This window comes from Phyllobates terribilis, unplaced genomic scaffold (genome assembly GCF_046119375.1).
Source record: "Phyllobates terribilis strain yellow unplaced genomic scaffold, ASM4611937v1 Scaffold_2__4_contigs__length_985480577, whole genome shotgun sequence".
NCBI classification, from domain to species: Eukaryota; Metazoa; Chordata; class Amphibia; order Anura; family Dendrobatidae; genus Phyllobates; species Phyllobates terribilis.
The window spans coordinates 443,231,137-443,246,926 of NW_027362762.1; the positions used below are offsets into that span (position 1 = coordinate 443,231,137).

Consider the following 15,790-nt stretch of genomic DNA (forward strand, 5'->3'; position numbering starts at 1 on the left):
ACACTTTCTCACTGTTTTGCTCTTTACTAGGGTTGAGCGAGTATGTTCTGTCCGAGTATGCACGAGCCGAGCTCCGAGTATTTACAGCTGCTTGGTGATATGGTTGAATCTCTACCATGTGCATGATTTGCAACTGTTTTGACAGCTTTATTACATGAGAGGAATGTGTAAGAAATAGACATTCCTCCCATGTAATAAAACTGTCAAACAGTTGCAAATCATGCACACGGGAGTGATTCAACCATATCACCGAGCAGCTGTAAATACTCGGAGCTCGGCCCGTGCAAATTCGGCGAAAGGGTTAATAGAACATACTCGCTCAAAACTACTCTTTACATTTTTTTCATTCATCATTATAGGCTCCATATTAATATAATTGTATTATTCTTAAAGAGGTATTCTTAAGTTATCACATTGCTTTAATTAGTTGGCATGAAAATAAGCAAGTTTGCATTTGACTTGCTTTTTCTATCTGCTGTCATTCTCTTGCTGTAAGAGCTTTTATCTTCAAAGTGTACATCTTGTTTCCATGACTGCCTGCCAAGACATGGGCCAGAGAGTGCAGTAGTTACATTCCAGGAGAGGAGTTAAAGGGAACCGGTCAGCTGATACATGATGCCCAAACCGTGGGTAGCCTGCACTGGCTGTTGCATCTCGGCCAGGTATGTTTGTCTCTGAAACGCCACAGTGTAAACATACTTTAAATAGCTGCGCTATTGACTAGTCGTACAGGCGGGTCCCTGGCGGCTTCTACCCTTCCACTGACAGTGACTGACAAGCATGTACTTGTTCGCACATATAGGCAGAGGCTTGCCAGTCACGGTCAGCGGCTAGGGAGAAGTCGCCGGGGACCTACCTGTACGACTAGTCACCCGCGCAGCTCGGTCTACACCGGCTATTAAATACAGCCAGTGCCTGATACATAATGCCGATGGTTTGGGTAACATGTGTAAGCTGACAGATTTGCTTTAACTCTTAGGCTGTGTGCCCACGATCCGTTTTTTAAGCGTTTCCGCAGCGGCAAAAATGCTGCAGAAACTCTTAAACGCATGGTAGAAGGCCTGCCATGTTCCCCAATGATAATCCGCATGTGCTGTGCACATACTGCGGAAATTTACACTGTGGGTTATCATTGCGGAAAAAAATGCAGCACTACCAATTATTTAGCGAAAGCGCTGCGTTTTAAGCCACCATTGACTTTCATTGGAACACTTGGATTCCACATCACTGCATCTGTACATGCGGAATCCAAGCGTTTCAATGTGCGGATGGTACCCGGGTGTGGAGGATAGTAGACTCTCCTCCCGACCTGGGTACCACAGAACCTGTAAAACAAAAAAAAGAATAACATAAAAAATAAATATTATATTTACCTTCTGATGGCCCCTGGTCTCCTTGTCTTCACTTGCCGGCAGATCGCGGTGGACTGAAGGACACTTTGCTGACGTCATAGTCATGTGACGGCAGGTCCTTCCGTGTACCGCGAGCTGCCGGCAGCCAGGATGGAGCGAAGCAAGACTCCGGGGGCTATCGGAAGGTAAGTATAGATTTATTTTTTTATTTTTAAACATTCTTTATGGTCACACTATATAAATCCATGCCGTTTGCTTGGATTTATATAGTGTGACCAAGTTGTCAAGCACTTTCCAAGTGATGCTAAAATCGCTTGGAAGGCGCTTGTCAACCCGCATGCGGAAATGCATGTGAAGAACGCTTCACATCCGCATGTCCCTGGCAGGAAAAACGCATGTACAATCCGCATGTACAATCCGCATGTACAATCCGCATGTACAATCCGCATGCATTTTTTCTGCCAGGGAGATGCAGAAACTCTCAGGAAAAAAATCCTGAGCATTTCTGCATCGTGGGCACATAGCCTTAAACACCACCAGCTTCTTCTCTCCATCCCATTGATTTCCATACAGCAATTAGTTACTCACTTCTCTCCCTCTCAGCTGTTCTTATCAGTGCTATAGTCACAATTCCTGTGTCTCTCTCACTGTCTGGTGCTGTGTGCTTGTTAAAATGCACTGTTATCTCTATATGCAAATACAGTGATAGCAGTATAGACTCCAGAACAAAAAAATGAGAGCTGAATGTGTTACTACTTGTGCTGAGCTTTATAGTTCTACTAATACTACAGTTTTGTTACTCAAGGAGAAGTGTCCATCCTGCCTGAAACCAGAAAGTAAGGAGGTTGCAGAATTGTGAGCTGTTCAAGAGACAACTTGAGAATAACCATTTTAAATTCACATTACAGTTGAAACCAGAAGTTTACATACACTATATATATAAAGACACATGATTTTCTCAATATCTGACATGAAATCAGTATAAACCTTTCTCGTTTTAGGTCAATTAGAATTACCATAATTTTTAATATTTGCCAAATGCCAGAATAATGAGAGAGAATGTTTTAAGGCATTTTTATTACTTACTGCAAAGTCAAAAGTTTACATACATTTCATTAGTATTTGGTACCATTGCCCTTAAACTGAATGACTTGGGTCAAACGTTTGGGATCTCCTTCCACAAGCTTCTCACAATAGTTGGTTGGAATTTGGACCCATTCCTCCAGACAAAACTGGTGTAACTGATCCAGGTTTGTAGGTCGCCTTGCTCGCACCTGCCTTTTCAGCTTTGCCCCTAAGGCTATGTGCCCACGATGCAGAAATGAAGCAGAAAATTTCTGAAGCGTTTCTGCATCTCCCTGGCAGAAAAAACGCATGCGGATTGTACATGCGTTTTTTCCTGCGAAATACATGCGGATTCACATGCTTTTCCGCATGCGGATTGACAAGCGCTTTCAAAGTGATTTTAGCATCACTTTGAAAGTGCTTGACAACTAGGTCACACTATATAAATCCATGCAAACAGCATGGATTTATATAGTGTGACCTTTAGAATGGTTAAAAATAAACCTATACTTACCTTCCAATGGCCCAGCGTGTGCTGCTGCGCTCCTTCCTGGCTGCCAGCTGATCGCGGGACACTGCACTGAAAGACCTGTCGTCAGCGCAGGTCCTTCAGTCTGCTGGCAAGCACAGGGAAGGAGACTGGGGGCCGTCGGAAGGTGAATATAATCTTTATTTTTTATTTTATTCTTTTTTTTACAGTTTGTATGGTACCTGGGTGTGGATGAGAGTCTTCTCATCTCCACACTCATGTACCATCTGCACATTAGAACGCGCCAATTATGCGAGTACAGATGCTGCCTTGCGGAATTGGCGCGTTCTAATGCAAGTCAATGGCGGCGAAAACGCACCGCTTCCGCAAAATTAATGGACATGCTGCGGATTTTTGAGCGCAGCATAAACGCTGCGGAAAAATCCGCAGCATGGGCATTAAAAGTGCGGAATTGCATAGGGGACCATGGCAGAAGGCTTACCATGCGTTTCCCAAGTGTTTACGCTGTGGAAAATTCCGCAGCAAAAACTCTTGAAAAACGCATCGTGGGCACATACCCTAAATGTTCAAATGAAGTAGCAATTATAACACTAAAGGAGCATATTTTTTTCATAAGCTTATAGGAGACAATGCCCCTAATGTGCTTAACCCCTTTACCCCCGAGGGTGGTTTGCATTTTAATGACCAGGCCAATTTTTACAATTCTGACCACTGTCACTTTATGAGGTAATTACTCTGGAACGCTTCAACGGATCCCCCTGATTCTGAGACTGTTTTTTCGTGACATATTGTACTTCATGATTGTGGTAAAATTTCTTCGATATCACTTGCGTTTATTTGTGAAAAAAATGGAAATTTGGCAAAAATTTAGCAATTTTCAAATTTTGAATTTTTAAGCCCTGAAATCAGAAAGATATGTCAGACAAAATAGTTAATAAATAACATTTCCCACATGTCTACTTTACATCAGCACAATTTTGGAACCAAATTTTTTTTTTGTTAGGGAGCTATAAGGGTTAAAAGCTGACCAGCAATTTCTCATTTTTCCAACAAAATTTACAAAACCATTTTTTTGTGACCACATCACATTTGAAGTCACTTTGAGAGGTCTTTATGACAGAAAATACCCAAAAGTGACACCATTCTAAAAACTGCACCCCTCAAGGTGCTCAAAACCACATTCAAGAAGTTTATTAACCCTTCAGGTACTTCACATGAATTTTTGGAATGTGGAAGAAAAAAATGAACATTTACCTTATTCACAAAAATGTTACTTAAGGCTGCGTTCACACATTGCGTATTTCCCTGCGTTTTTTTACGCGCGCGTATTTTCCTGCTTTTTTTTACCTGCGTTTTTTTACGCAGGTAAAAAAAGCACCTCCATTCACACACTGCGTTTTTTCCTGCGTTTTTTTTACGGAGGTGCAGGAGAAAATGAAGTATGAGGAGCATTGACACCTGTATGTAATGTAATGTATGTGTATGTATGTAATGTAATGTGTGCGTCTGTGTCCTGTGCGTCTGTGTCCCCCTAGCAGTGTATGTACAGACAGCTTCTGGCTGCAATACATACACTGCTTTAAAAGAAAAAAAACTATGGATACTCACCTATCCGAAGGATGGGAGAGGCGTCTGGTCCGGTCCCGCGGCTTCCAGCATCTGCAGTGAAGCGATCAGCTGACTGTCACGTGACCGGCTTGTAAATCAGCTGACCGGAAGCCGGTAAGCTACAGCTACCTGATCGCTTCACCGGCAGATGCTGGAAGCGGCGGGACCAGACCGGACGGCTCTCCCATCCATCGGATAGGTGAGTATCCATAGTTTGTCCTGCGCCTCCATAAAAAAGCGCTGGAATTACGCAGTGTGTGAACACCGCTGCGTAATTCCATAGCTTATAATGGGCACAATAGGAGAAAGCGCAGGACGCAGTTGCGTAAAGAATTGACATGTCAATTCTTTACGCAGCTGCGCTTTCGCGCTGCGTAAAATCACATAGTGTCTGAACGGCAAAGTGAATTTCCCATTCACTTTGCTGGCAGACACAAGGCACATTTCATATTTTGAAAAAGCGCGCGAAAATACGCAATGTGTGAACGCAGCCTTAGACCCAATTTTTTTTATTTTCACAGGGGTAACAAGAAAAAATGGACCCCAAAATTTGTTGTGCAATTTCCCCTGGGCATGCAGATACCCCATACGTGGGGAAAAACCACTGTTTGGGCGCACGGCAGGGCTCGGAAGGGAAGGAGCGCCATTTGACTTTTTGATTGTAAAATTTGCTTGAATAATTAGCGGATGTCATGTAGCGTTTGGAGAGCCCCTGTGTGCTTAAACATTAGAGCTCCCCGACTAGTGACCCCATTTTGGAAACTAGACCACTCAAGGCACCTATCTAGATGCATAGTGAGCACTTGGAACCCCCAGGTGCTTCACAAATTGATTCGTAAAATTGAAAAAGTGGAAAAAAAACCCACTTTTTTTCATTTTTACGAATCAATTTGTGAAGCACCTGGGGGTTCCAAGTGCTCACTATGCATCTAGATAGGTGCCTTGGGGGGGTCTAGTTTCCAAAATGGGGTCTCTAACCCCAAACCTAGCCCTAACCCGTGAGTTTATTTTTTACGCCGTTCCTCGTGCGGTATAAGTGATTAGACGACCTTATTCTTCGGGTCGGTGCGACTACAGCGATACCAGAATCATATGGGGTTTTTATGATTTGACAGCTGTCACACACTAAAAGACACATTTTTTGTAAAATCTAGTTTTTGCATCACCATATTTTGAGAGCTATAATTTTTCCAGATTTTGGCAGACAGTCATGTGACTGCTTGTTTTTTGCGGGATGAGTTGACTTTGTTATTGGTGCCATTTTCAGGCACGTGACATTTTTTGATCGCTTTCTATTCCGATTTTTGGGAGGCAGAATAAACAAAAACCAACAATTCAGGAATTGTTTTTTTTTGTTTTTTTTCATTCTGTTCCGCGTGTCGTAAAATTGATAAGGCAGCTTTATTCTTCAGGTCAGTACGTTTACAGCGGTACCACATTTATATAGTTTTTCTATGTTTTTCACTTTTGCATAATAATAAAAGCAATTTTATAGAAAAAAATATTTTTTAGCATCGCTTTATTGTGAGAGCTATAACTTTTTTATTTTTCGGCTGTTGGAGCTGTATGGCAGCTTGTTTTTTGCGGGACGAGATGACGTTTTCAGTGGTACCATTTTTATTTATATTCATCTTTTTGATCGCGTGTTATTCCATTTTTTGTTTGGCGGTATGGTGATAAAGCATTGTTTTTTGCTTCGGTTTTTTTTTTTTTTTTTTTACCGTGTTCACTGAAGGGGTTAACTAGTGGGATAGTTTTATAGGTCAGGTCGTTATGGATGCGACGATACCAAATATGTGTACTTTTATTGTTTTTTCTTATAATATTTATTGATGGGTACATTATATTTTTATTTTTGGTGGATTTTTTTTTTTTAAATATTTTTACAATTTTTTTTTTTCACTTTATGACAGTTTTTATACTTTTTTTTTCTCTGATCGCCTGCATGGCACAGGAATGGAGCACCATCCCTGTGCCATGCAGACTGTCAGCGCTGGACAGGAGGAAGATAGTTTGGAGATGCACTGCTCATGTCCAAAAAATCTTCCTGCTGTCTGGTGACCCGGATGTTGTCATGACGACATCGAGTCGTCATGGCAACATCCTGGAAGCCACGGCAGACAGCGCTGGAGGCCGGAAGAGGAGGTGAGTATTCCAATCACCTCCCCTTAGCCACCGCAATGCTGCGATCGACTTTGATTGCAGCATTGCGGGGGTTAATGTGCCGGGAGCGGTGCGGGACCGCTCCCTGCACATAGCACCGGGTGTCAGCTGTGACAATCAGCTGACACCCGGCGGCGATTGCGCCTGCACACCTGTGTGCGGGCGAAATCGCCACGGCGTATAAATACATATCTGGTCCATAAGTCCCAGGGCACAGATACGTACTAATACACCCTATGTCGTAAAGGGGTTAATGTATACTGTCAGTTTGGGATTCCAAAATGCCATTAATAAGATTAAAAAAAAAAAGATACAAGTTCATAGAGTTAAATTTTTAATTATAATGGGTTGATCCATGAGGCACATGCTGGTTGTCCAATATTGCAGTAAAAAAAATGTTCTAACTCCAATTATAAAAAATCAGAATAAATCAATTGGTAAGTATATAACCCCCGAAATACCTTGTAACTTTATAATTTTCAAAAAAGCATCCTGACCATTGTTTAACTTGTTCAATGAATTGACCATTGTGACATAGTGTGACAGAGGCTTACATTGTCTCATTGCTCTTAAATGAAGAAATGCTATCACACGGTTGGATGTAACTATTATTCCTGTCTGTGGAGTGTAAAGAGCTTTGCTAAAAGAAGAAATTATATCTTTTTCATAAGACTTCCAAAAATTATCTCTTTAGTTAAGAAGAACAAATAGATGTTCTCGACTGTCTTGAATGTGAAGAAGTAATGGCCTGTTAACTAGAAGTGAAAAACATATTCCTTTTTTGGGGTACACAACTAGCTTGCGTATCACAAACTAATTAGGCAATTGTAAAGGCTTTTTATCAAGTTGCCCAAAAATTATCCCCTTTTTTTCTGAAGTCAAAACAATTGCACTGTTTTAGACGTTATGACTACTCAAGAAGGAATGAGAAATGTTCTTTGGGGGGTGAGGGGGAGTTTACAACTGGTTTGATGATCACAAAATGATTAGGCAAATACAAAGGTTTTTTTAATCAAGCCTTCCAAAAATCATCCCCTTTTTTCTGGAGAGAAAACGGGAGTACTGTTTTGAACGTGAATAAATTATGGCTTTTCACTAAGCCTTTTAAAAAAAACTAGCCCTATTTTGAGAGCTGTTTATTGAGGGTACATAAATCTAACACTAAAACAGTGGGCAGCCAGTAGGTATGTGGCTGCAGCAGGACAGAACAAGGAGATGCTTAGCAGTTTAGAGCCAGCAATGGCAGCAGCAAAACTACAATATAGATGACATGATGGACAGGGAGTACATGTCCTGCAGAGTGTGGTCCATCTGCATGGACTGCAGCTGAATAGTGTAGATGACAGTCAATGGTCAGGCAAACAGATGGTATGGCTGATTTAAAGGGACTCTGTCAGCATAGGATGACTGTTCAAACCAAGTACAGGTGCGCTCGGTGCATTAAGATGTGGCCATCATTTACATACACCTTCCCACTTGCTTGTTTTCCATCTATGTCCAATCTTCTCTAGCTCTATGAAGCCAGAGCTGTCAATAAAAGAAGAGGGGCGGTAGAGATTGAGGGAAACTAGCAGGTGGGAAGATGTATTTAAATGATTGGCCACACCTTTAATACACTGAGCATCCTGTGCTGTCAGAGTTCCTTTAATCTTTGGCATCAGCCATCATGCATGAAAGTCTGCACTAATCCATGCCTGATTGATTTTGACTTAGGGGAACGTTATGTATGCATGGATCACAGAGTGGTCTGTTGGTCAGTCATGTGGGTGGCAGGCATTTGCTTGGCAAAAGCTTTGCAGAGCTTTCAACAGTGCTTATTCATGAAGTAAGCAAATTTGAACTCCCTTTTGAAAGTTGGAATAATTTCCCTCATTTTGCTTTTATAGCAAGGGTCTAAAAGCTTGCCTATCTAGTAGTCATCACTTTGCATCATGTTAACAATACACCTGTCCTCCCACAAGCATTGCAGCATACGGCTTGCCATGTCCATCAGCACAACAGGGGGTCCCATTGTTTCATTGTTGTAACCCCCTATGACGATTGATTGTCATGGCTAGCATTGCAGTAATCATTATTTTTGCGCTCTGTGCCAAGACTATGTCCTCCTCCACTTCCACCTGCTCCTCCTCCTCCAAAACATGCAGCATGTGACATAGACCTTGAGAGCCCCCACAGACAAGGCGGTGCTGAACAGGTGCAAATTGCTATTCTTGCTCCATCCAGTCTTGCATGCTGGTAAGTTGTTGTTTTTTTTTTCAGGATAAATGTTAGTGGGATTACATTACTGATTCCACACTAGGCCCTACTGACAAATTTTGTCGCCTCTTCAAAAGGTTTCAGCTGGAAACAACGCATCCCTTACTAGCTGCTACTGTCAGATCTCAAAGCAATCAACACTCCAGTTTGAATGCTGCATGATGTTGTCCGTCACAGCTTTAGACTGTTCATACTAATGCTGCAACATATACAGTATCAAATTTGAGCAGGTTGTGTTGTGGTGTTCTGGAAGCCTTTTTTTTTTTTTTTTTTGTAAATCCGGAGGAGTTGTAGAAGGAGAAAGAGAAGCAGCGTAGCTCACAGTCACAGAAGCCTCACCGACTGTGAACATTCACCCAGTGAACTGTGAAACTCCTTTATTGTCCCTGGCCATAGTTGCTGCTCCAGGTATCTATAGTGCAGTACGCTTTGAACTCAAAGAGAAGACCAGACAGTGGGAAACCCTTTTTGTAAGGAATAACAGGTTGGTATCTTCCAGTGAGGCGGAGTGCACTGCATTGTTTCTTGAAAGGGCAGCAGAATCCACAACCTGGTAAGGCAGCGGCTGCACTACCAGCAACTTAACAAGATGTGAGTTTTGTTGGTAAACCAGCGGATGACTGGGAACATACACTTGTTTCCGTGACATACAATCGGTGATTGTCTGCCAATTTGATGGAGGAGGAGGCGTACTTGGGGTACAACGCGCTGAAGTTGAGGATGACCATGATGCAGCTTGCTCTGATTGCTGGCCGACTTCACTTTGCTAAATGAGTAGGTGATGTCCTCACTGATGAAGCTCTAAAAGAAAATCCCAAGAGACTAGATGAATCATTGCAGTTTATCAATGCGTTTCAAAGTCATCCATCTTCTTAATCAGGAAAAAAATACACACTAGAGCACTTGCATTTGCTCTAGAGTGTGGTTTTTTTTGTTTTTTTCTCCTGATGAAGTCGGATGACCTTGCAACTCGTCGATAAGAAATCCAAAATAATTTATCTCGTCTCCTGGAATTTTCTTTTGGCTATCCATCAGCAGCGCAGAGGACCCACTTACTTCCTTCTGGCATATTATTGTTTTTTTTAACCCGTGGAACTGCAGCAACTGATATAATCAAATCTACTTATTGTTGTGTGGTACACAACTGCATCAGGTGAGCATCTCCCTGCACTTTATTGCCTCTTACCACCATTTCTATGTAGTTCCTAGTCTATTAAAGCCAGAATGTTCATGGCTTTCCTCCAGCAGAGTGTCAAAGAATCCTCTAGCGGCAACATGCTAAACAACTCCCACATGAGAAGCCGCTTGTATGACTCGCCACCTCCACGACCAAACATTTCAAGTGCTGTAGAGCCTCCTCCACCAACAGCTCATGCGGCATTAACTGCTCCAGAGCTGATTTGGCCCCAGAGTATAATTTTTACGCACATCCTCTTCACTGTGTATAACCGATACCAGCAACCTCCTCTGATGACCTCAACTCATAGTCACCGGTCTTGTTCCCAGGTTTTGACCAACACAGATTCATCATCTTCAGCGTTATCCATGATTTGGCTGATAGGTTCCTCTGTGTGTGAAATGACCAGCACTCTTTCCCCTTATTCTGTTTCCCCTGTGATATTCAGTAGCTATTAAGGTGGTATTGATGCTGTAAATTACAGATTACAGATCCCAGTACGTCATCTGACCCCATCTGCAAACCCCATGCTGCATATCTGACCGCCTTTTCCAAACTGTATCTGTCTCCCGGTATGTTCCCTGTATCCAATATCTGCTGTGTATCCACTGATTCCTGCTAATTTCATTCTATCTGTCCTTGGTATGTTTGATCCAATCTGAACGTTCATCACCTCAATCCTTTGATCCCAACACACACTGGTCCCTAGCTGTCTGCTTCCTGAATACATTTAGCCTCTGTCCTAATTACTCCCACCACCCCCACCCATGCTTTTGTGAGCAGTATTCCTGCGGCTCCTCCCCTTCCTGCACACAAGACCCACCACATGTGCTTGCCAGAGCTCCATACGTCAAGTGAGCCAAGTCTGGCACAGACAGGTCTGGCTTTTAAAGGGTTGCTTTTTAAGGGGCTAAAAATGAACTATGCCAGAAATGGCCTGGAAGTGACCAGAAGGTACGGATAACTATTTACTATTTGTACTTAGATTCTCTTTCTCATTCACACTTAACAGTCATTATGCTTACATATGCCCTTACTGTTTTTGCCACACTAATTCTCACTCTCCTTCGCTATCCCTAAACCCCAGCACCCTCTAACCAAGTCATCATCTCTCCTGCCCTCTTACCTCCCCACCTGACCTCATCTACAGACCTGCTCTTCAACCTTAGATCTATCCTACCAAAACATAACACAAGTCGGACGCTCTCCTTCTCCCACCTGCTCTCCCTCTATCTGCTTCTCCTCACTGCTGACGACATATCTCCCAATCCTGGACCCCCACAACTCGCACCTTCCACCAATTCTCCCACCTATAGCATCAAACCAACTGCAAACTACCGCAACCTTTCTTACGCAAAATCGGTCCCCCTGCTCCCTCTCTCTGGAGCACTCTGGAATGCACGCTCTGTCTGCAACAAGTTCCATTTTGTCCACGACCTCTTTACATCTCATCATCTCTCCTTCCTGGGCATCACAGAGACATGACTGACACCTTCCGACACTTCCTCCCCTGCTACGCTGTGTTAAGGTGGCTTGCACTTCACCCACACTCCTCGCCCTGGTAACAGACATGGTAAAGGAGTGGGTCTTCTCTTTTCTAACAACTGCACCTTTAGCCCTACTCTTCCTCTACTTCTCTTCTCTTATTCTCCCTTCTTTTGAAGTCCACTCTGTCCGCATCTACTCTCCCTCCAACCTCCAAGTGGCTGTCATATACCGACCTCCAGGCTCAGTCACTGCCTTTATTGACCAATTTACCACCTGGCTTCTTTACTTTCTCTTTGCTGACATTCCCACAATCATCATGGGCGATTTCACATCGCCACTGACACTCGCCAGTCAGCAGCATCCAAACTCCTGTCGCTTACTTCATCCTTTGGACTTACTCAGTGGTCCTCCTCAGCCACACACACAGACGGACACACACTAGACCTCATCTTCACCTGACTCTGCTCCCTATCTGACCTCACAATCCCCCCCCCTACCCCTATCTGACCACCATGTTCTCACTTTCTCATCCCTGTCCTCCTCACCTGTCACCCATGTTCAGCAACTAGCACACCCCTGCAGAAACCTCGCACATCTAGACGCACACAAACTCTGACTGTTTTACCACTGACATCCATATCTTCACTTCATGACACAGACAGCACCACTGCTTTCTACAAGGCCACTCTCGCATCACCTATTGACTCGATCGCCCCTCTAATGCATGGCAGGGCGCAACGAGTCAACAGGCAACCCTGGCAGAACAACCTCACTAAACTGCTTCGGCAAGAGCGGTGTTGGAAGAAAACACATTCTCAAGATGACTTCACAGCATTCAAACAAGCAACACTTGCATTCAAATCAGTACTCACTTCTAATAACCTACATATATGACACAGGAACTAGGATAGTATAAAATATAACATTTATTGATAAATGAAGACAATAAAAAAATCTATATATATTTGTGTGTGTACGGAAAAAGTAACACAACAGAAAAGTCACATTGATGCAGTAATTGATGCAAAAGGAGCCCCAACCAAGAATTGAGTGCATTTACTGAACATACATTTCAGTAGGGAAACATTTCAGATTTTAAAAACATTTTTCAAGCTGTTGTTATAAAGTATTCTAATTTACTGAGATAATTACTTTTGTGTTTTCATTGGCTGTAAGCCAAAATCATCAATATTAATAGAAATAAACACTTGAAATAGATCACTCTGTTTGTAATGACTGTATATAATATGAGTTTTCACTTTTTGTATTAAAGAACTGAAATAAATTAACTTTTTGATGATATTCTAATTTTTGTGAGATGCACCTGTATATTCAGTCACATCACTTCACTGTATGTCACTTGAATCTTGGATTTCTAATCAAAGACTGAGACTATCACTCCCATTTTCAATCTGGTACATCAGCACTGAAGTTGTACATCACAATTGCATTAGGCCTTTTTCTATGCCAATCCGGTTTATTTTCTGAGCGCACCAATCCCTACACAGTACAAGCATAAAATGTGATTCTTTGGCCAGCCCCTATGTTTTGCTATACCATGTAATTGAATTGCTGCACAGCAGTATGGGGAAACCCACGTCACTGCGCCAGATGCCAGTAGCCTGCTCACTGAGTGTGCATGACATGTGAAATGGTGCTGGGCACTTTTTTTCTTTTTTGCAGCTCATTGCAAATCAAATTGCAGATTGTTTGTTTGAATTTTCAGGAAATTCAAAATCAGTCCTCTGCGGATCAATCTGCTTATGTCTAATATCGAAGTTTTTAAGTTTTGCTTGCTTTATTCACATCATAAAACACAATTTGGCAACACCAAGTGAATGCACCTTAAAACAACTGGCACGGTTTGCTACTATTTTGTGTGTGTATGTACAGTGGTGTGAAAGTGTTTGCCCCCTCCCTGATTTCTTATTCTTTTGCATGTTTGTCGCACTTAAGTGTTTCAAATCACAAAACAAATTTAAATATTAGACAAAGATAACACAAGTTGAGCTGTGACCTCTGTTCAATGCTACAGAGCAGGGGTGGGCAATTCATTTTCCCAAGGGGCCACATGAGAAACTGGCACTGCTGTGGAGGGCTGAATCAGTCAGCTGAACTTAACCCAGTTAAAGCCCATGACTTATTAATACGCGTCAGTGCCCTGGGCTTTAAGAGCCTGACCCGTATTAGTACATCATGGCGATCGCGCCCGCACACAGGCTGTGCGGGCGCGATCGCCGCCGGGTGTCAGCTGATTGTCACAGCTGACACCCAGAACTATGTGCAGGGAGCTGTCCTGCACCACTCCTGTCACATTAACCCCCGCAATGCTGCGATCGAAGTCGATCGCAGCATTGCGGTGGCTAAGGGGAGGTGATCACAATACTCACCTCCTCTTCCGGCCTCCAGCGCTGTCTACCGTGGCTTCCCGGATGTTGCCATGATGACCCGATGTCGTCATGACAACATCCGGGTCACCAGACAGCAGGAAGATTTTTTGGTCATGCACAATGCATGACCAAAGTATCTTCTGCATGTGCAGCGCTGACAGCCTGCATAGCACAGGTATGGTGCTCCATTCCTATGCTATACAGGCGATCAGAATAAAAAAAAGTGAAAGTCCCATAGTGGGACAAAGTATAAAAATAAAAAAAAATAATCCACCAAAAATAAAAGTATAATGTACCCATCAATAAATATTATGAAAAAACAAACAATGAAAGTACACATATTTGGTATCACCGCATCCGGAATGACCTGACCTATAAAATTGTCGCACTAGTTAACCCCTTCATTGAACATGGTAAAAAAAGAAATAAATAAAAAACAAAGCAAAAAACAATGCTTTATCATCATACTGCCAAACAAAAAATGGAATAATACGCAATCAAAAATACGAATATAAATAAAAATGGTACCGCTGAAAATGTCATCTTGTCCCGCAAAAAAACAAGCCACCATATACAGCTCCATCATCCGAAAAATCAAAAAGTTATAGCTCTCAGAATAAAGCGATGCAAAAGAATAATTTTTTCTATAAAATAGCTTTTTTTGTGTAAAAGCGCCAAAACATAGAAAAACGATCTAAATGTGGTACCGCTGTAAACGTACTGACCCGAAAAATAAAGCTACCTTATAAATTTTACCACACGTGGAGTAGAATAAAAAAATAATAAAAAAAAAAATCCTGAATTGTTGGTTTTTGTTTATTCTGCCTCCCAAAAGCTGGAATAGAAAGCGATCATAAAATGTCACGTGCCTGAAAATGGCACCAATAAAAAACGTCAACTCATCCTGCCAAGAAACAAGCAGTCACATGACTGTCGGACAAAATATGGAAAAATTATAGATCTCAAAATATGGCGATGCAAAAACTAGATTTTACAAAATATGTGTCTTTTAGTGTGTGACAGCTGTCAATCATAAAAACCCGATATGATTCTGGTATCTCTGTAGTCGCACCGACCGGAAGAATAAAGTCGTCTAATCACTTATACCGCACTAGGAACGGCGTAAAAAATAAGCGTTGGGGTTAGGGGTGTTTTTTTTTTTTTTTTTTTTCAAAAGTAAAAAAAAAAAAATGACGATATGGCAACTAGTGTTGAACGCAAGTGCTCACTACTTGAGTTTGCATCGGGTGCTCGGTTATGCATTGAGTATCACGGGTGTTCGCGTCTCCACCCCATATGCTTCGCGGCCAAAAATACCTCGTGGGGATTGCCTGCCATGCACGAGCGATCCCCGCACGTTTTTTGGGGGGGTGTCTAATAACCGTGAAACATGCGGGCGGGGACTCGAGCATTTCACTTGAGCACACGCAGTACATGGTGCATACCTGAGTACCCGATGCAAACTCAAGTAGCGAGCACTTGCGCTCAAGACTAATGACAACTTATTCAATATGATGTCCTAATGTCATCAAATTCTGTGTCGTATCTCTGGGTTCAAAATGTTCACTATACCCCTTGATAAAATCCTTGAGGGGTGTAGTTTCCAAAATGGGGTCATTTGTGGGGGGTTTCAACTATTTAGGCACATCAGGGGCTCTCCAAACGCGACATGGCATCCGCTCTCGATTCCAAGCTATTTTGCGTTCAAAAAGTCACACAGTGCTCCTTCCCTTCTGAACTTTGCCGTGCGCCCAAACACTGTACTTTCCCCACATATGGGGTATTGGTATACTCAGGAGAA

The 15,790-nt window shown here is 42.5% G+C and overlaps 1 protein-coding gene across 1 annotated transcript in view; it reads left to right on the forward strand.

Annotated features, from left to right (window-relative positions):
- LOC141246137 (schlafen family member 9-like) overlaps nucleotides 1-15,790 on the forward strand; it is a 74,748-nt gene that overhangs the window by 29,030 nt on the left and 29,928 nt on the right. The window lies entirely within an intron of this gene.